Source organism: Asterias rubens, chromosome 7 (assembly GCF_902459465.1).
Source record: "Asterias rubens chromosome 7, eAstRub1.3, whole genome shotgun sequence".
Classification (NCBI taxonomy): domain Eukaryota; kingdom Metazoa; phylum Echinodermata; class Asteroidea; order Forcipulatida; family Asteriidae; genus Asterias; species Asterias rubens.
In genome coordinates, this window is record NC_047068.1 from 16,395,167 (window position 1) to 16,414,855 (window position 19,689).

Sequence of the window (19,689 nt, forward strand, 5' to 3'; positions counted from 1 at the left end):
TTAATTTGTAAGCGTAAAGTATTTGTGGTTAGTTTGTGATTGGATTATGGTGTTAAAGTAGTTTAGGTTTAGTCAAATTATGTTGTTGGATTTTGATGTATTCTAATTTATCCACGTCATGGGTTCATTGTAATACTTGAGAATGTGGGAGGGGTGGGGCGTGAGTTTCATAGGGAGGGGACACACAGTGAAGACATAGTTTTCATACCATTGACTCATTTGTTTTTATTTGTATTTAATATGTTTTTATATAAAAAACAGCTTGACAGTTCGGTCTGGTACCCTGTCCTCTCACACACGTTGTACTCCCCTTAATAACTCATGTAATGAACAGTGTTCACACGTAAATCATTCTTTGGGGTGCAATGTTTGGCTTTCAATAAACAAATACTAATAATAGTAATAAATAGTATTCATAATCCTATGATGCGGAGGGGGCAAAGTTTAAAACTGTTCAGCGAAAGACATAGTAAAATTTGCAAAAAGACAGAGGAAAAATATTTCATTTCATTAATCAACATAATAGTATAACATTATTATATATGTATAAAGAAAGAAAGGGCTGCTGGGAAGCAGTTGCAATAGGGCGAATTACACATGGTGTTCTCTGGCTGGTATCCACACCAATTCTGCAAAATATGTTTCTCCACAAGACACATTTTTGTGTGCGAACAAACTCCAGGGAATTTTGATCTAATTTGGGACTAATATCTGCTTAACCATAACACCGTTTTAGCCAACACTACTTCTTGAAGAATCGATTTGCTTAGCGAAAGTAACAGAGAACCATCCATAATCACGAGTATTATATGTTGTTAACGCTGGTAACCAGCAACTCGTTATTTCACTAAATAAGCTCAGCAGATTCATTTAACAGCTTCCAGACCCTTTCAAAAACCAAAACATGGCCTGTAAACGACATCTTCATTATATTACGCATAAGTTATGGGTTTTAAAATGACAGATACACTGAAACGACCAAAGAGCAAACTGTTAATGCCATGCAAGAAGGTGCGAAATCCCCATTCACCACACAATGGGAAACTTTCATATATTATGTGTTTTCATCGACCAAGATTACACGCGCCTCTTGTATTGGCACGACAACGGAGCAATATCCCCCACCCCCATCACTGCATTGAGTCACATTTCGACAATATGGATATTTTGTGCAATTTTATATGTTTCTTGAAACTCTTGTCAGGTGATGTGATTGTCGAACAGAGTGTGTTTAATGACTGGTGCTTTTTATTAAATGCCGGTTGCTTGGTGGAAATTGAATATTAACTGTACTTTATGTTATTTTTTATGATTTGTCTGGTTTAATAATTTGCTATTTGAATGTTGGAATTGTAATAAAGGACTAAATGGCTGTGTAAATGTCGACTTTAGACTCTTGTTCTAGTTCATTTGAGATGTTATTCAATTGTATATTGATGAAGGCTTGCCCCCATTTACATTTCGCTTAGCATGTTTGATGGAACGCCTTCGTGAGTGAATGACAACATAACAACTATTGTAATTTGGATTATTATATACTTCGTGTGTAAGACGCTCATAGTTAATTTCATCAATACCTCGCAAGCCTGATGAATCCGACTCACTAATATGTATTGTTACACGTTTGGTTGGCCTACATAAAATTATATTTTGAAAACAAAAATACCCAAAAGATTCAACCTAGGAAACTAAACCACCATTAGTGGTCTAGGAAACTAAACCAACCTATGAAACTGACAACACCACCATATCAGTACAAGAAACAGCAACAACAGTGCTAGTAGTAACAGTATAGCAAAACAAAACAAAAACAACAACAAAAACAACAACAACAACAACAACAACAACAACAACAACAACAACAACAACAACAACAACAACAACAGCAGCAGCAGCAGCAGCAGCAGCAGCAGCAACAGCAGCAGTAGCAGCAGCAGCAGCAGCAGCAGCAACAACAGCAGCAGCAACAGCAGCAGTAGCAACCACAGCAATATCAACAGCAACAGCAACAGAAGCACAATAACAACGACAAAAACAACGACAACGACTACGAAAACGCAGACGACATTGACAACAAAACAGCAGCAGTAGCAGCAACAGCAATACCAACAGCAACATCAGCGATGACAGCATCAGCAGCAGAACATTTTTATAGCAAAATAGTAACAACATCAGCAGCAGCAGCAACAACAACGACAATGACGAACGAGGAACAACAACGACAATTTTACAAACGAGGACAACACCAACGACAATGACGAACGAGGAAAACGATGACGACGACAACGACGACAACGACAACAATACTATGGTATTTTGATAGATATTGTGTTTTATGTCTATATTTCCTTACATCAAATTAAAGCCTGTGACAGCTATGTGCCCACACACAAAACAACAAAAACTCATCTCATTAACTCTCAACCATTACATTTTAATTGGGTATTTGAGTTCTTGGAACACGCAAATAACAAACTCTGTTAATGCTGTTGTTGTGAAATGCATGTGAACTGTCATACACCAGTCCTGATGCAATCAACATTAGAGCTCCACGACAGCAAATCAGCTACACAGTCCAAATTTTAGTAATGATATCTTAACACAAAACCAAAAGCTTCCAGCAAATACAGTATACATTGCACTGGATCATTGGTAGCCATTATGTTTCCCTCTGGTTGAAATCGAGGTCGAAACCAAATCTGCTGAGCGGGGAACGGTTTGGCATTTTATTTTTGAAGACAAGTTCGTCCTTTATTGCTACATCGGGATACATTTAACGGCACAAGGTGTGACCTTCATTAGGTGTGGGCTACACTTGGGTACAAAGTTGGGGCTACTTTAAGATGCAAGCTACATTATGGTACGGGCTACAATTTGGAATAAGATTTGGGCTACATTTGGGAACACGATTAGTGATGTAGGTACACGATTAACACAGGTATTGTGTTACAATAGGGCAAGAATATGAATGCATATAAAAATGTTACTTTCTATTAATTATTCTCATGACGTCATTTGTCTATGGCGCCCTCAGCTGGGGTTAAAAGAAGTTTGCTAATTGGCCGATCCTGTGCCCTGCACATACAAAGCTGTGTTTTCCATCCATTGTTCATTATCGTTTCACCTCTAAGATGGCGCCGTGATGACGTCAATGCTCAAGGTCTGTCAGTATACCAGAAGGTGATGTGATGGTGCATTTGATGATACAAGCAAGGAATTAGGCACACAGTCAGGGTATGCCATGAGAATGATATTTTGGCTACACGGCCATCGCAGATTTGTCATTTCAAAAAAATGTATGTGGAGTAACATTCCCAAGCACATGTCACAATTTTCAAAATGGCTGCCATTGCTTGTTATTCTACCTTTATAACATTCAATGGACAGTCTGCGATGGTCCGTTATGAGCCAAACATCTTTCTCACGACATGCCCTTACTGTGCGCCTAATTCTACCAAATATTTCCCACTGTCCCACCAAATGGAAAATCAAAGAAATTGTCTCATTCCCTCCATTATGAATGAATACAAAAAAGAAAAAGGCAGTTTCCCCGAACAGTCTATTCATGATCATTATGAACTATACCAAGGAGTCATGAACTTATTTCACAAAGCGCTATGATTTACTCTTGTTGTGACAGCACACTCTAGCAATTAAGATTGATTGATTGCCTTTTGGTTTATCTTCAGGTGAATCTCTTCACTATGAATTCCGGCCAAGCAAAATAACTTCCGACAGCCACGTCGTTCTGTCAAATAAACCTAACCGTCACATTCCTGTATCAAAACAATTTCGCCCTCAAAAAAACTGACAACCTATGTTCACAATCTCCTCACACAGTTAAGTGACAAGGCGTCATAACATTACATTTCCGCCTCCAGACGCTTTCGGTGCGTGACTAGGCACAATGCAACTCGTTTTGAATACTGATCATCTGAATAAATGGAGCCTGTCCTTTCATGATCTTGACGGTCCCACACAACAGGGCAAAGAGCAACTAAACATCGTCGTGCTCCAAACACTTCCCCAACCATTTTGAGATTAAAGGCAGTGGACATTATTGATAATTACTCGAAAAAAAATGATAATCACAAAACCTTTCTTGATTACGCGTAATGGGGAGAGGTTGATAGTATACAACATTGTGAGAAACAGCTCCCTCTGAAGTAACGTAGTTTTCGAGAAAGAAGTAATTTTCCACAAATTTAATTTCGAGACCTCAGATTTAGAATTTGAGGTCTCGAAATCAAGCATCTGAAAGCACATCACTTTGTGTGATCATGGTGTGACAAGGGTGTTTTTTCTATCATTAATATCTCGCAACTTCGACGACCAATTGGGCTCAGATTTTCACAGGTTTGTTATTTTATGCCCATGTTGAGATACACAATTACCAATAGTGTGCAGTGTCTTTAAACAACAGAAACACTAATCAAATTAGGTTTTATGACACATTGATTGATTATTTTCTTTCGCTCGATGAACATTATTGTTGAGTACATGTATTGGACATGTTTCGATTTGCGATTGGGTAAGTGGGGCAATGCAATGATTTATAAATGTGGGAAAAATTACATCTGTATGTGGCTGTGGAAGATTACATATTAATTCCTCATGAAATTTACATTTTACATTTATTTCATTTCAAGGAATTAAACAGCCTATTCAGAACTGGATGCATGTGGCGTGTTGACTTACCTATAGAGAATGTCACCAATGTCCGGACCAATCCACTGCACCAACCACTCTGGAAAACCCGCATTGGGGTGGCGCCTTTAAGTTGAAGTGCTCACAGCCTTTAAATGCAGTAACTCACTATTGCAAGGCAACTTGGGAAAGGGGCTACTGTGGTGATGACACAAATAAATTTATTTTTATTTTGCATATTTTTTTATTATGAGATATCAAAAACATCACACGTCCGGACAGCCACTTCAAGGCTAGGACTATACACTGGTGTGGATCCAAACCAGCTGTCACATGGGCACGCTGCCACCTACTCCTGGGGCTGAAACAGGGTTATCCCCTCCACAGTCCGTAAAGAGGTAGGCATGGGTATTATCCACAAGGAACCTAGCTGGTGAAGAGCAGAGTGCATTACTAGTATCCCAACTTTGTATGAAGCATTACTGGCTAATATTGTAAGTGTCATGACAGGGATTCGAACCCACATTCTGCTAATGACTCAAATGGCGCTAGCTTGGCTTCGGTGAACTAGACTGCTATAGTAAAGGTCTTCCTCTGGGACCCGGTTCAAATCCCAACAAGGACACTATGTGGATTGAGTTTTCAGTCCCTACTTGATTGTGTGGGTTTTGCCTCAAATCCTTATCTGGGGTTTACCTCCCACCCACATCTAAAACTGAAATTTCTTTGTAATCTTCTTTTTTGTTTGGCTCTAATTAGAGTGTTGATTATCCAAATCCAGAGGTTCTCAAAAACAACTGCCGTCGATTTCACCAAACTCGTCCTAACTTAAGATTAGTCTTAGGACTTGGGACGAATCCCAACCCTGCACTGTAGCATGCAGACCTTTAGATTAATCCTAAGTTAGGACGAGTTACTCGTCCTAACTCGAGATAAGACGAGTCCCAACTCTTTGTGAAATCAACGGCTGGTGGCATACAAATTCTTTCTTGAAATAGGATTCTGTTTTCTCAAAAATACAAATTTGTATGCAGTGCACCTTTAAACGAGAAGGTGAACCTCACAAGCACCTGATGGCCTCTGGGGCCCTCTGTAAATGTCGACTGTAAAGGCCAGCTATAAACATAGTTCAGAGTCGACAGAAACCACTAACTGGAAAATCACTGACATTTGTACTTGTGCGTCACTAGAAGCAGAGAATGGATCTCTCGGCAGTTTTTACTTCAATGTGAAAGAATGGCTCTGTGATTGTGACTGTGTTTTCATGCCTATCTGTTTATTTAGGGTAAATGTTTACATGTGTAAAAGAACCTGTAATAAAGCTCTATAAATGTGTCAACTGCTATTTTAAAACCATGTTATGTACACTTGTCTTTTTGTTTTCAGAAATGTGTCAAATGCAGACTGCAGGAGGCAATAGAGCAGTGCTTAAACCCCAGTAAAAGGATAAACAAAACAAACGAAATCATAAAACAACATGCACAAATCAAAATACAGTACACCACCTCTCCCCTAAAATACATAAATTGTTAAAAATTATAATAAAAAAAATTAATTAACTAAATAATAATAATACAAATAATAATAATAAAGACACAAACATATTTTTGTGTGTGTGTGTGTGTGGAAACAATAAATAAAAACAAATAAACGAATAAAAATGTATGTAAATAAACAATAACCAACAATGTCATGGTTTTTTTGTGAGAGTGGATAAAAGGAGTGGCACAACCCTACCTGAGAAAAACAAACATAAACAAGAAAAGAAAAAACATTGAATTAAAAAACAAAAAAACAAAACAAATTAACGAAAACACAACTTATGCAAACCCCTCAAGGAAAAACCCCAAACAATTGAAAATAAATATTAACACCAAAGAACAATAACAAAATAATTGAATACTGACAACTTGTTAACAGTTTTCATTTATAATATTACTATTTAATGTCCTCTTTATTATATTATATACACATACAGATTCTTCTTAACGAAGACATCAGAGCAGAGCACACTGACTTTTTCCATCAGGTAGGTTCTATTTGTTTCCTGTTTTTGTGCATTTTTGAACCCGAATAAGTTATTTACCACCAATCCCACAAGTCCTTTCATAATGTCTGCACTACAATGCAGGCGTGACAATCAAAGGCACTGGACACTATTGGTAATTACTCAAAATGATTATTAGCATAACAACTTACTTGGTAACGAGTAATGGAGTAATGGAGAGCTGTTGATAGTATACAACATTGTGAGAAACGGCTCCCTCTGAAGTAACATAGTTTCCGAGAAAGAAGTAATTTTCCACGAATTTAGAATTAGATTTTGAGGTCTCAAAATCAAGCATCTTGAAAGCACACAACTTCAGGTGACAAGGGTGTTGTTTTTTCCATTATTATCTCGCAACTTCGACGACCAATTGAGCTAAAATTTGCACAGGTTTATTTTATGCATACATTGAGATACACCAATAGCAATAGTGCCCAGTGTCTTTAACGGAAGCATAAAATGCAATTGCCTCCATGCCCCCTGGTCATAGCCTTGCTTGGTGCCCCTAAAATGCTCCAGTAGAATTTTATAACTTACTATTTTTGCCCTTTACCAAGGAAAAACTGCCTTGGTGCCCCTTTCTTTCTAACAACGAAGCATACAGGCCTGATAATTCAAGGTCGTTTAACAAGTTCACTAAAAGAAGATTTTCATCCAATGTTCTTCAAAGTTTCTCATGCTAAAATGTGATGACTTGTGATATGACCTGTAAGCTGATCTGTTTCCACGTATGTTCAAGATATGACCTTTGTCTTTCCATTTTACCTTTGTCTACCATCGAGATATGACCTCACAGAGAAGAATAGTTTCATCCAATGTTCTTCAGTGTTCATCACACTTAAGGTAATGGCCTGTGATATGACGACTAAGTTGAACTGATACCATCGAAATATAACCTCATCTCACACTGAGATATGACCTTGGTGCTGAATTCAAAATCTAGCTTTTTTTCCTTTTTTTCAATTTACACATGACATTTACATCGCAAAGTCACAGCTTTCCAGCATGTCAACTTACTGAGTTAGCTTCTTAAGGTTAATTTCCAAGACAGTGCGACTCTCTCAATGCATAGACAGACTCTTCAAGGAAATACCTGGCTTTGATGGCTCAGAAGCATTTGAGATACTTCAATGGATCACTACTTAAGTCTTTTCATCTAGCAATCTCACATGGTTTAAAGTCACTGGACACCTTTGGTAATTGTCAAAGACAAGTATTCTCACTTGTTGTTTCCCAACATATATACATACAATAAAAAACCTGTGAGAATTTTGACTCAATTTGGTCATCGAAGTTGTAAAAGAGAATTGTGATAGAAAAAACTACATTGTTGCACAAATTTGTGTACCTTTAGATTCCTTAAAAAGGTCTTAAGGCCTGACAGTCTTTCAATATTTAAGTGAGAAATTACCCATTCTCAAAAATACGTTACTTCAGTTGGAGCCTTTCTCACAATGTTTTATACTATCAACAGCTCTCCATTGCTTGTTACCGAGTAAGTTTTTATGCTAACAATTATGTTAAGTAAATATCAATTGTGTCCAGTGCCTTTAACAACTATTGTAGTCTGTGACAAAATTCTTCCTCACTGAAATGTCTTTGAAAGAAACATCGCTTTAACTAATAGCAAATTCTAAATTGTAAGCCCATTTCCAAACCCATTTTGCTGTTTTTCAAAACAAAAAGCAGGCTTTCAGACTTCTTGTGATTTTACTAGACAAAAGCAATAATTTATGGAGTTTTTGCAATAATTTGATAGCATAATGGACCCTTGATGGGATTCAGTTTAAATGTATACATTCTGTCAGATTGGAAAGCAGACTGCACAATGCCATCAATTGAAGAATATTCCATTGATGGGAAAGAAAAGACAAAACAGGTTAATGGCACGATGTAAAACTCTCTTGTTCTTATTACTGTTCAATGTAGTTTTATTCCCGCATCCATTTGGCCTCAATTTTCTAAAAGGAACATTACATAACTGGTAAGAAAAAAAAACTTGTCAAAGATTACAGATTTACGTAAAACTTATGAGGTCTAATGATGATGATAGTAGAAAACATCCCTTTAAATATTTTGTCTGAAATGTCATATTTGATGACAAATAAATCAAACTCATTTGTCGTTTGGAGTTTATCGCTCAGTTTTATTAATTTTTTATTAAATTGAAGTCATGCAAAATGTGTAATTGTTATTTCCATTGTTTTCTCGTGACCCAAATGGCCGATCTTTCTCAAACTTCTACAGGTTTGTCAGTTCTTGTATATATGGTGGATTACATCAAGTGCTTACACTACCAGCACTACAATTCTGTAATGTTCCTTTAAGAAAGCTGGTCCTCCTCAAGATACATTTTTGACGTGTCAAGTGCAGAGATACACAAAAAGAGTCCTTCATTAGACAAACTGTCCCATTCTGAACTTAAGCGATTAAGATGGCAATTGAAGATCTTAGTAGCTCTATGGAGAGATGAGCACATCAGTTACCATGGCAACTGCATTCGGATGCGGATAAATAAGCCAATTGAAGGGGGGGTTTCACTGGATGATAAAAAAAGACTTGCCTTCCTTTTGCTCGCATCAGTTTACAAGGACGTGCGAGGCTCGTACAAACCACCCTCGCCCGATGTCCTCTGGAGTGAAAGAGAAAAAGGAAAAGATTGAGATGGGGGAGTCTTGGCATTGAGGCTGAATTCATTGACAATTTCAAGTAAACGCGACTAGCTGACTGGAACAACTTCAACACAGGTGTAGTGTGTATTGCTCTGAGTCAAACAATAACGCGGACATGGTGGGACAAAAGTAGACTGAGATATAGCTGGGAAAGGGAGTTGGGGGAATTCTTATCAATTTATGAAGATACATGTATATATTTGGTTTACGGTAATGCTGTGTGTATCTTGCCAGGTAGATTTAGTTTTTTAGAGAACTGTCTTGCAATATATCCTACTACCGCGGAGTATAGACTTTTGGATTTCAAGAGACTTATCAGTTCTGAAAAGAATTGTGCTGCTGTTTAACTACTACCTGAGCAGAAGGTAGAAAATTGGCTGGACTACTACTATTTTAGCTTTTAGTGGATTGTTTATTGGATCTTATTAACTTCACTACTGCGGAGTGAGTTGTTAAGGTTTTACTATAGCTTCCTCTAGTCCAGGTAGTAGTTACAAAGCGTGACAGTTCTTTCCAGAACTGAGAAGTCTCTTGAATTCTGAAAATCTACTTAGTGATAGAAGAATATATAGAAAGACAGTTCTCTAAAGAACATAACCTACTTGGCAAGTAGACACACACATGCTGTTACCGCAAACCTAATATATACTGATACCTCACTATACCATGCCCGCAAATCCCACAAACTTTGTGAAGAGAAAGGAAATCTTAAGTACCGGTGCAAGATGAGGACAAAGCAGAGGTTGATCCTGAAGGAGGAGGATGCAAGGAAGGATGGATTGCAGCTGTGGACAGACAATGGGAGGACGCATGCAACACTATAGAAGATGATGAAAACTGAAAGTACAACAGAGCCAACCATGCAGGGGAAATTCAATCGCATAAACAACCCCAGGGCATTTTACACACTTCCACAATAATTTCCCAGTGAATGTGAAGAGAAGTAGCAGAATAAACAAAAGTATTGAAACAGTTCTAGCAAACACATTCAATCCGCAAACGGTACAGGTAACACATGTTCTTTTTGCATCGCGGATAGATTTTACACCGATATGTATTAAACACTGTATACTCAGTACTTTCCAGAGTTCTGTAAAAAAATGATCCACAGACAGAGTGGGATTCGAACCAATGATCTTTGCGTTGCTAGAGTCTGATCACTAGACCACTGAGCTAGCTGGCTAGAGGCAATCAAATCCTTGAGCAGCAGGTACTTCAACAATTTTAAAGGCACTGGATGCAGACACACTAGTTGTTCATGTAAATTACCACCAAGCATACAGCTTGCACGCCATGCCTATGTTTATGTCACACCGTTAAACACCCCCCATAACCCTAACAGACTCCCCAATTGATTATGGAATTGGAACAGACTTAGACGAGATAATCTAGTCTGGAGCCGGTCATGATCCATCTAATACCAAGCCTCCTTGTCATTTGTCCAAATTGTACTGTTTTAATCAGACGCAAAGGATATGGATACAATGATGAGTTTATGAAGACTGTCTTTAAGAGAGACAGAGAAGGGGGAGGGGCTAGGGAAGGGGCGTCAAGTTTTAAGGAGTCAGAAGGATCAAGAAAGAGCTGACAACACAAGATGGGGAGACATTTACAGACCATCTGTATCTAGATATTCTCTTAGTGCTTGGTCAACTCATTTTGTTTCTGGTCTCATAAAATAAATTCTGGTCCAGTAAACATTATGAGGTACAAGCCCTGCAGTCTTATGCTTTTAAATTACTCTCCGGCTTGGTCCGTTAACAGCGACCAGTCACCAACTCGGTCATTACCACGCAGTGAAGAGCAGGTTCTCGCACTGTTATTCCTTAATTAATTTTGGTTTTATAGTTTTGGTTTTACCCTTATACACCCTGATGTGTGTAAGCACTGTATACTCAGTACTTTCCCGAACTCTGAGAACAAAATCACAGGCATAGCTACTCTAGTGGGATTCGAACCAACGACCTTTGCCATTCTAGAGCAGTGTCTTATCAACTAGACCACCGAGTGGTAGATAGAGGCAGTTCGAGCTCTATATTTTAGCAGCGGGTACTGCATCGATTTAATAGATGGAAATTTGCACCAGGGATAAAGAATATTACTTTTTGTTTTACCCATATACACCGATGTGTGTTAGCACTGTATACATGTACTCTGTATTTTCCCAGGGCTGAGTGAAATACTACTGATGATGTCTGAATCACCTTCAGGCACAGCACTTGATCACTATGAGTACTTCAATCAATCTGACCGGCCTTCAGGTAGAGACAGCAGGATATACATCTCGTTAAAAACCCATTCATCATCCATTGTCATTTCATACTCCAAATAATATCACAGGATAATACTTCGGTCCTGTGGATAGACTACGACCTCAAACGTCTTTTTTACACTCCCCCTCCCCCCTCTGCGAAATCAATAAATAAAAAGCCTTGAGAATCTGTGATGATTTCCTTGATGGGTCTGTAAGGAGATCACATTTATCTTGAAACGGCTCGCATGATGAAAATGCTTAGATCCTGAGATTAAAGACTATGCAGACATCTTAAAAGATGATTCAAATACAAGACACGTCCTGTGTATATAGGCTGAGAGGAAGAGCAGCTAGAAATACCACTACAGTACAGAAGGGTCATCAGAAGTGTCGCATTGCACTTCCAAACACTGAGCCGTACCAACACAGCAGAGATCCATTAAAAGAAGAGGTCAGAATAAAAACATCCTTTTTCTTCTGGCAACTCACATCTGTTATCTTAATGTAACTACTTTTCAAGACTTGATTGGACCATGCACAAACCCGTATGGGCTGCTGACTGGCCCTGGGAGATTAACTGCCCATCCAGTTGAATGACCCAGGTAATTCAATGTAAACACATCCAATGGTGAAAATGATGTTTAGCTTCTGAGTGTTGTTAGCCAAACTCAGAAATGCTTTAATGGAGCAAACTTTACGGCTGATGTAAAGTGTTAAGGGCCTACGTTTGCAGAGAACATCCCACATGGATTGCTCCACTTTGTGTCAAGTCTAACTATTTTAATTGTGTTACTTTAACAAGCCCGTGAATTACAAGGAGGCCATGGCCTGAGCTGCCAGTGTCTTGGACAAAGTGCCCCTTCAAAGTATCCCCACAGACTTAAAACTTTTTCAATGGAAATGCTCTTTGTATAATAATGACCTTGCTTCTTAAAGATGACATTACAGGGGTCGATTTCACAAAGAGTTAGTACTAGTTTAGGACTAGTCCTAGGAGATACATGTATAAAATACGCATGGCTAGACCTAAGTTAAGACGAGTAACTCGTCCTAACTCGAGATAAGACGAGTCCTAACTCTTTGTGAAATCCACCCCTGGCCTCTAAACAAGTAACTCAGCTTGTCTTGTAGGTTTTAAAAACATACATTTTAAAATGTTTGTATGAGAGAGATTGCCTTATGTGACAACGCCACAGACGGCCACCTCAAGGTGAGGGCTACAGTTAACTGATTTGAGACATCAACCCATCCAGCTGCCACCGGGGGCACATTGCCACCTACTCCTGGGGGCTGAAACAAGGTTACCCCCTTCACAGTCTGTAAGGATGTAGGCATGGGTATCTTCCACTAGAATGCCTGGCTGGTAGAACAGAATGCACTGTCATATGATCCCAACTTTTTACAAGGGCACAAGTGTCATGACCAGGTTTTGAACCCCGGCAACACCAAACCTTGGGTTCATCATCCTAGACCGCTCGACCACAAAACACAACCAATAATAAGACAGACAACTAAGTTTATAACAAATTTAAAAGAGGGAATTGTACAGTGTATTGTGCTCATAATTAAAGAGCAGAAGAGGATCAGCTGATCAGCTAAAATGCAGGTCTGATAATAGACCTTATGTACATGATGTCATTTCAGTAGGGCGGCGTCATTTCAGTAGGGCACCCTTACCCAGAGGTCAAAAGGAGTTGTTTATTGGCCAATCCTGTGCGCCGCATGTACAAATCTGTGCGTTTTGATTGTTTCGTTACCATTTAACCTCTAAGTCGGGGGCTGGATGACAACATGACCTCAATGCATTTATACAGGATTAAACTGGTTCCATAAAACCAAAGGTATACTTTGCCTTTTAAGCACTTCTCCCTCAACCGCTTCCACAAAGGGGATAAAAACTAAAAGAATCTTCAGAAATAAGCACAGGTCTGAAATAAAGACTCTTTACAGGCTTCCTTTTACGATAGTCAAACCTGGTTTACTCAGATGTCTCAGGCTACCTTATTCAAGAGAAACAAACAAACGCGGATGTGTAACTCTACCAATAAGCTCAAACAGAGAGTTCAGAGTGTGCGTTGGGAGACGTTGGGAAAAACAAGAGTGTCCATCAATCAGTGATCAAGTTTCTCTCTTGTTATCCCTCGCTGCTTCAAGACAAGCTCTCAAAAGGTTAGAGACAAACTAAAGGGTGGAGAATTCGCGCGTGAATCAGTTCTCAGATTCATATGTTTCCGGGTGAAACAAAAGAATTTACAATTGGCCGAAATAAATCAGCGATGTCCTGGATTTTGGTTCACATTCCATGAAATAACTGTCCACCATCATCAGGTTCTCTTCAAATACAAACCCAAATATCAACAGCTGGATCTCATAACAGGCCATTCAAAAAAACTCTATGTGACCTTTTCTAACCAGTTATAAAAATCCTGAACAAAAATATAATAGTCATTAAGAAAAATGTACCATCATAGAGAAAACCTAGATTGCTTTTGTCAATGAGTTATTGACACCTTTCAAGCTTTGCCTAGCACCCCACGCAAGACGCGTGTTTGGTTTACCAATTAACTGGAGTCTGTATTAAACGTTGCCTTCAAGATGTCTGGACGAGAACCCTGTTGGCTTGGCTACTCAGGCAGACAGTCATTAATCAATATTAGGGACCTTTGAAATAGCTACGTTTCATGATGGGAGGCAAACGGAAAAGGAAAGTGAATAACCATTAGGGGAAAACATCTATTGACATTCAAACCTGTCACTTTCTTGTATTGATCATAATGCAAGATTCACATCTCTAAACATGAACAAAGAAAGACAATGTAATGTATGTACCAAACCACAGAGAAGTACATTCTGCAGACGATGACTTGAACAAGCTAGTCGAAACACTGAGACCAATTCAAGAAACGAGTCCTCAACAGTGCAGTTAACTCTGATCCTAAAAGCTAAAGTAGTAGTCCCAGCCAAAAGTTAAAAAGCAGGATAGTTCTTTTGAGAACTGAGACGTCTCCCAAACATCTAGTATATATGGTATTCTTCTTGCATGGACATAATTGCCCAAGATTTTCGGCAATATCTCCAAAACGAGACCAAATTTAGAAATGAAATTTTCACAGGTTAGTTGAATTGTATATTTAATCCACACATGTACATGTATATCGGATTAAAACAATCAAACGGTTCCAAAAACCAACAATAGCCTTTAAAACAAAGCCAAGTCAGAAGGCTTTCAGCCTGTAGATGCTTCCTGGCAATCTCAAAGGTTAGATGCCAGTTATTAAGGCACCTGCCAAGCACTATAAACACTTGATCCATCACACGAGGGACGAGAGACACTGTTGCTACGGTAACACTTAGAGTCCACAACAAACACTCAACACTTGTGATTTCCTCTTCCTATGTTACGAAGGGGAGGAATTTTCTTGTTATGTTTTGATTTGAGAATCAAAATGAAAGACAAGCCCTAAGGGTTATTATTGCGATGGAATTTGCTCGACTTGTAACTCGTCGATGAAGGAATATCTAAAGGGAAAACTAGCATACGGCTTATGAAATTTTTATGTATTCGTCTGCATCTAAAATTGAATTTCCCATATTTTTTTTATTACTAGTTTAGTGCTTCTTATAGTATTTTGAAAGGTGTCGAACATTGAAACTATAATTTTTGAAATAATTTTTGAAAAGGCCTGTAACTTCTTATTTTGAATATCTCTGAATAGCTTGGAATTATTACATTGGTCCATTTCTGTTGGTTCGGTGCATTTTCCCCTACTCTGACCCCGAAACTCCCAGATGTTGAAAATTCAAGAGATTGACACCCTCTATGCATCATCAGAAATAAAAAACTACAGGTGTGGACACAATGTGGATTATGGCAAGTAGACACACACATAGTGTTACTGTAGTGTAAACAAAATACATACAATTGATACATGTACCTCATCATGCACTGCCTAAAATCCCAAGAACAAAAGCTCCAATAACAAGCAAAAATACAAGCATCAAAAAGGGCTTTCACATATGACCACTGACGAACCTCGACTTACAAAAAAACTTACAAATAACGAAACAAAAGCCACAGTGACACAACAAAATAAATGTGACATTCAATGCTGCAAATATATGTTTCTGAAAGGTCAGAGAGGCCTATGGGGAAATAAGACCGAACCTATGAATTCTTGATGAGCATTGACGTCTATACATAAAGAATGACCTATGAAAGTCTTGTTATTCTACACTGTCTTTGAGAATATAGTAGATGTTAAATTTGAATCGGGGATAAAGAATATTAATTTTTAGTTTTTACCCATACACCGATGTGTGTTAGCACTGTATACTCAGTACTTTCCCAAGTCCTGTGAAAAAATATCACAGGCATATTACTCAGGTGGGAATCGAACCCACAACCCTTGCAATTCTAGAGCAGTGTCTTACCAACTAGACTTCCTAGATTGCCCGGTAGCTAGAGGCAGTTCCAATCCTAGCTTTGAGAAATTAGATGGAAATTTGCATCAAGATAAAGAATATTAATTTTGGTTTTACCATAGAGCTATATAAAAGAATTCTTTTATATAGCTCTATGGGTTTTACCCCATGTATACATTGCACACCGATGTGTGTTAGCAGTGTATACTTAGTACCTTCGTGAGCTCTGTGAACAAAAATCACAGGCATATTACTCGGGTGGGATTCAAACCCAAGACCCTTGCGATTTTAGAGCAGTGTATTACCAGCCAGACCGCCAAGATTTTCCTGGTAGCTGGAGGCAGTAAGAGTTTAATTCTCATTGATCACTGTGGATTGTGACGCACTTGTGAACATTACAACTCAATTGACTGATACAGCATGTCAAATATATGTCGAGAGAAAGGATCACTTACAACTCAGTCAGCACTTTGCCAAATTAATAAACTCAATCAAATAGAAGAAAAGTATAATATTCCTCTTAAAATCCATTAAAATGTTCAGAGAAAAGGAAAGAAAGTGTTCGTTTTTATTCATTGTTTTGACAAGTATTGATGAATGCACATGGTGTTAAAGTTGTTTTCTTCAAGGCTTGGCTTACTCCAACAGCCTCATGCTCTCGCGTCCTCTCTTGTAAATAGTTCAGTCCTAGCTATTCATTTATTATTTGCTTTAACAATATTAGTTTTGTGCTTTTTTGATTTTGTTACTTTTCTATGTACTGATAAATTCTTTTAATAAACTATTTTCCAATAAGAGTATGGAACAAAAGTCATCTTGAATTGAAAAGGACCTAAGGATGGACGAAACGTGTACACAGTTGTGATCGAGGAGTTGCATCAAGTGTTATACTCCTTTATCTCAAGAACCATCTTAGAGAGGCACCGTTGAGTGTCTGAAAGCATCGAGTTGTCTTCTTGCAGTGCCGTTCTAATGCATACATGGAGGCTGGAGTGGATCCACAACTCCCAAAGTGCCTCTGTAAAATGGAAACCCTTGAGCTCATGTGGAGCTATAGACAAAAGTTGAGGTTACCATGGATCAAGAAAATCTCAAAATGTGCAAAAAATACCCGACATGATCGGAAAGGGGAGGGATCTGATTAAGGTTTGCCCCCAACTTTTTCAGTGACTAGCCAGCAGCACTGTTAGCTTGTCATTCCATTGATACTTCAGGTTTGCCACAACTACATGTAGTCCCTCGAGAAAGCTGTGATTGGATGTTGGAATGATCAGAAAGCATTCAGCTGATTTTTTGTTGGCCATGTCATCAGAAAGGATGGACAGGAAAGATTTGCCATGTGGGTGAATTGATGGGACCAAAGCAAGAGGGGGGGGGGGGGGGGTCAAAGATTCATAGAGGGCCTGGCATGGGCGGACATTGTATGTGTGCAGCTAGAGCTTGCAGATGTATGGTCCCCACAGGTCAGGCTCTAACAATGAACACTCTCCGCTACCCCACTGGTCTGCAACCAGTGGTCCAAAAAGATATTTATGTTAAAAACTTGTTCAAATGCACGGTGCGTACCACTTGCATACGTGCATGCTCAAAACAGGCAGCAGTAGAGAACAAACTTATTAGTCACTGTTAACTGAGGACAAATAAGCGAAACCAAAAAGAAATGAGCATAATGTCACATTAAATATTGTACGCTTTGTTGTATCCTCAAATCAAAATGGCTAAGATTTACTTAGAAGTTTCGTGGCAGGGTGGTTAAGAGCACATAATTCAAACTGTGGTGTTTCTGATCAGCAGAGTATGGGTTCGAGTCCCAGTCAGTCGTGACACTTATGTCCTTAAGCACGACACTTAATATTGCTTCGTCCTTCGAATGGGACATAAAGCTGTTGGTCCCGTGTGTTGTGGCTGGGTCTCAGAATTCATAACTTCAACATGTTCAATAGCCTATCTTTCTGTAAAAATGTATATACTCAGTGCCTTGAGTACCTTGTTGGTATATACACGTAGGTGCGCTACAAGTATATTGGTTCTATATGACATTGATATTATTATACAACAAATAATGAATGTTTTTCATTTGAGGAATAGTGAGAATATTTTAATTTTGTTGAAAGATGGAATGTTTATCATAAATATTTGTATTCTATTTAATGAAATTCACTGTTCACAGTCAATTTGGAGTTCATTCACTCCATGTATGTACGTGTGTTCTGTACCAACTGCAATAGACAAGCCTCATCCCCTAGTGTCAGTCTGTCCAGGTGGTCATACAGCCGCAGGTATTTTGAACGAAAGGTTTTCTCAACGATAAAAAAGGCTTGTATCTGTTTTATCGATTGCATGCACAGTCTTCTATCACTGCTCAGAAAGTAATCGCAGAGCCAGCCATTTCATCTTGTGTTAATAGTGCAATCATAACAACAGACTCTGCAAATGAAAATCACACCAGAGTTGTTTTCTTTTGGTTTATGGAGTAATTACTCAGTGTTAAAGTTTAATGAATAATAAATAAGTAAATAATAATATTAAACCATTGTTATATAGCACATTACACATTACTGGTTCTAAATGCGTGTTGAGGTCATACTCTGAGTGTTGCAATTTCCAGGTAGCGGTTGTCATTGTTTACAGGAATGATGTCATTATCAAGTTATGTAGATTCTTCCTAACTGCTAGAAAAGTGCATGTTAAGTAGGATTTCAAACTTTGCATGGTGGAAGTACGATATGGAAAGGTTTGCAGTAACACCATGAGATGATAATCTCTTAATGAGTTGGGGTGGTTCTGAAAAGAACTGTTGGTTTCAACTTGATGTTTGGATCAGTATGCTCTGCTCGTCTTCTGTACATTTAGAAAGCTGGAATCTGATGCTGCATGGATGCTGCTTAAAAATGTCGAGTTGAAACCAACGGTTCTTTTCAGAACCACCCCAACTCATTTAGAGATTAGGGACTCGAACCCACACACCGCTGATCAGAAACGCCACAGTTTGAATCCGGTGCTCGGATTATTATTATTATTATTATTATTATTGTGGATTTTGCCCCCCAAATTTGAGCCCTGGCATGACTCATCCAGCGCAATATTTTGAAAGGAAACTGACGGACCATCATCCCTTCTTGTGGAAGTTTAACCCCACTCTGATATGACAAAATAACAGTCTTTAATCGAATTCCCCCTTCTTGGAAAACCCACGACGAAAGCTACGTTCCCACAGTCAAAAATAGAAACTGAGGTAATTTATTGAGATTTTCTGGTGCAAACATGTCTTTTTCTTCCCAGCCACCACTGTGGAGGTCCCAGGTGTGAGCATTTGGCAGTAATTGAAAGGACTATTCAATTAGCTAATCTGATTTCTTCTGGTCAAGATGACATGTATTGACGATACTTAACGGCCAACGTGTTTGCCCAGGCGCACTGGTGGCGCTTTGACATGCCCCTATTGCAAATAAACTCAGGGCAGCATGCGTAGCGATGAGTGACAAACGAATAGATGATTTTTGATGGATAGATGAGCAGGGTTGTAGCTACATAGACCAACTTTAGTGGTGGGCATTAAAATCATTTTTTTTTTTTAAGTCCACCAAGGGCGAGCGGATCAACAAAATTATTCATGTTTAATTATGGGGCCATTATTGCTGAAGTGG

At 38.7% G+C, this 19,689-nt stretch overlaps 1 protein-coding gene across 2 annotated transcripts in view; it reads right to left on the bottom strand.

Annotated features, from left to right (window-relative positions):
- Positions 1-8,951: 8,951 nt before the first annotated feature.
- Positions 8,952-19,689, bottom strand: part of LOC117292833 (exocyst complex component 7-like) — a 57,333-nt gene continuing 46,595 nt past the window's right edge. For both annotated transcript variants that reach the window (XM_033775000.1, XM_033774999.1), the window contains one exon: positions 8,952-9,326. The gene's annotated coding sequence lies outside the window, so the exon portion shown is untranslated. The remainder of the gene's footprint in view (positions 9,327-19,689) is intronic.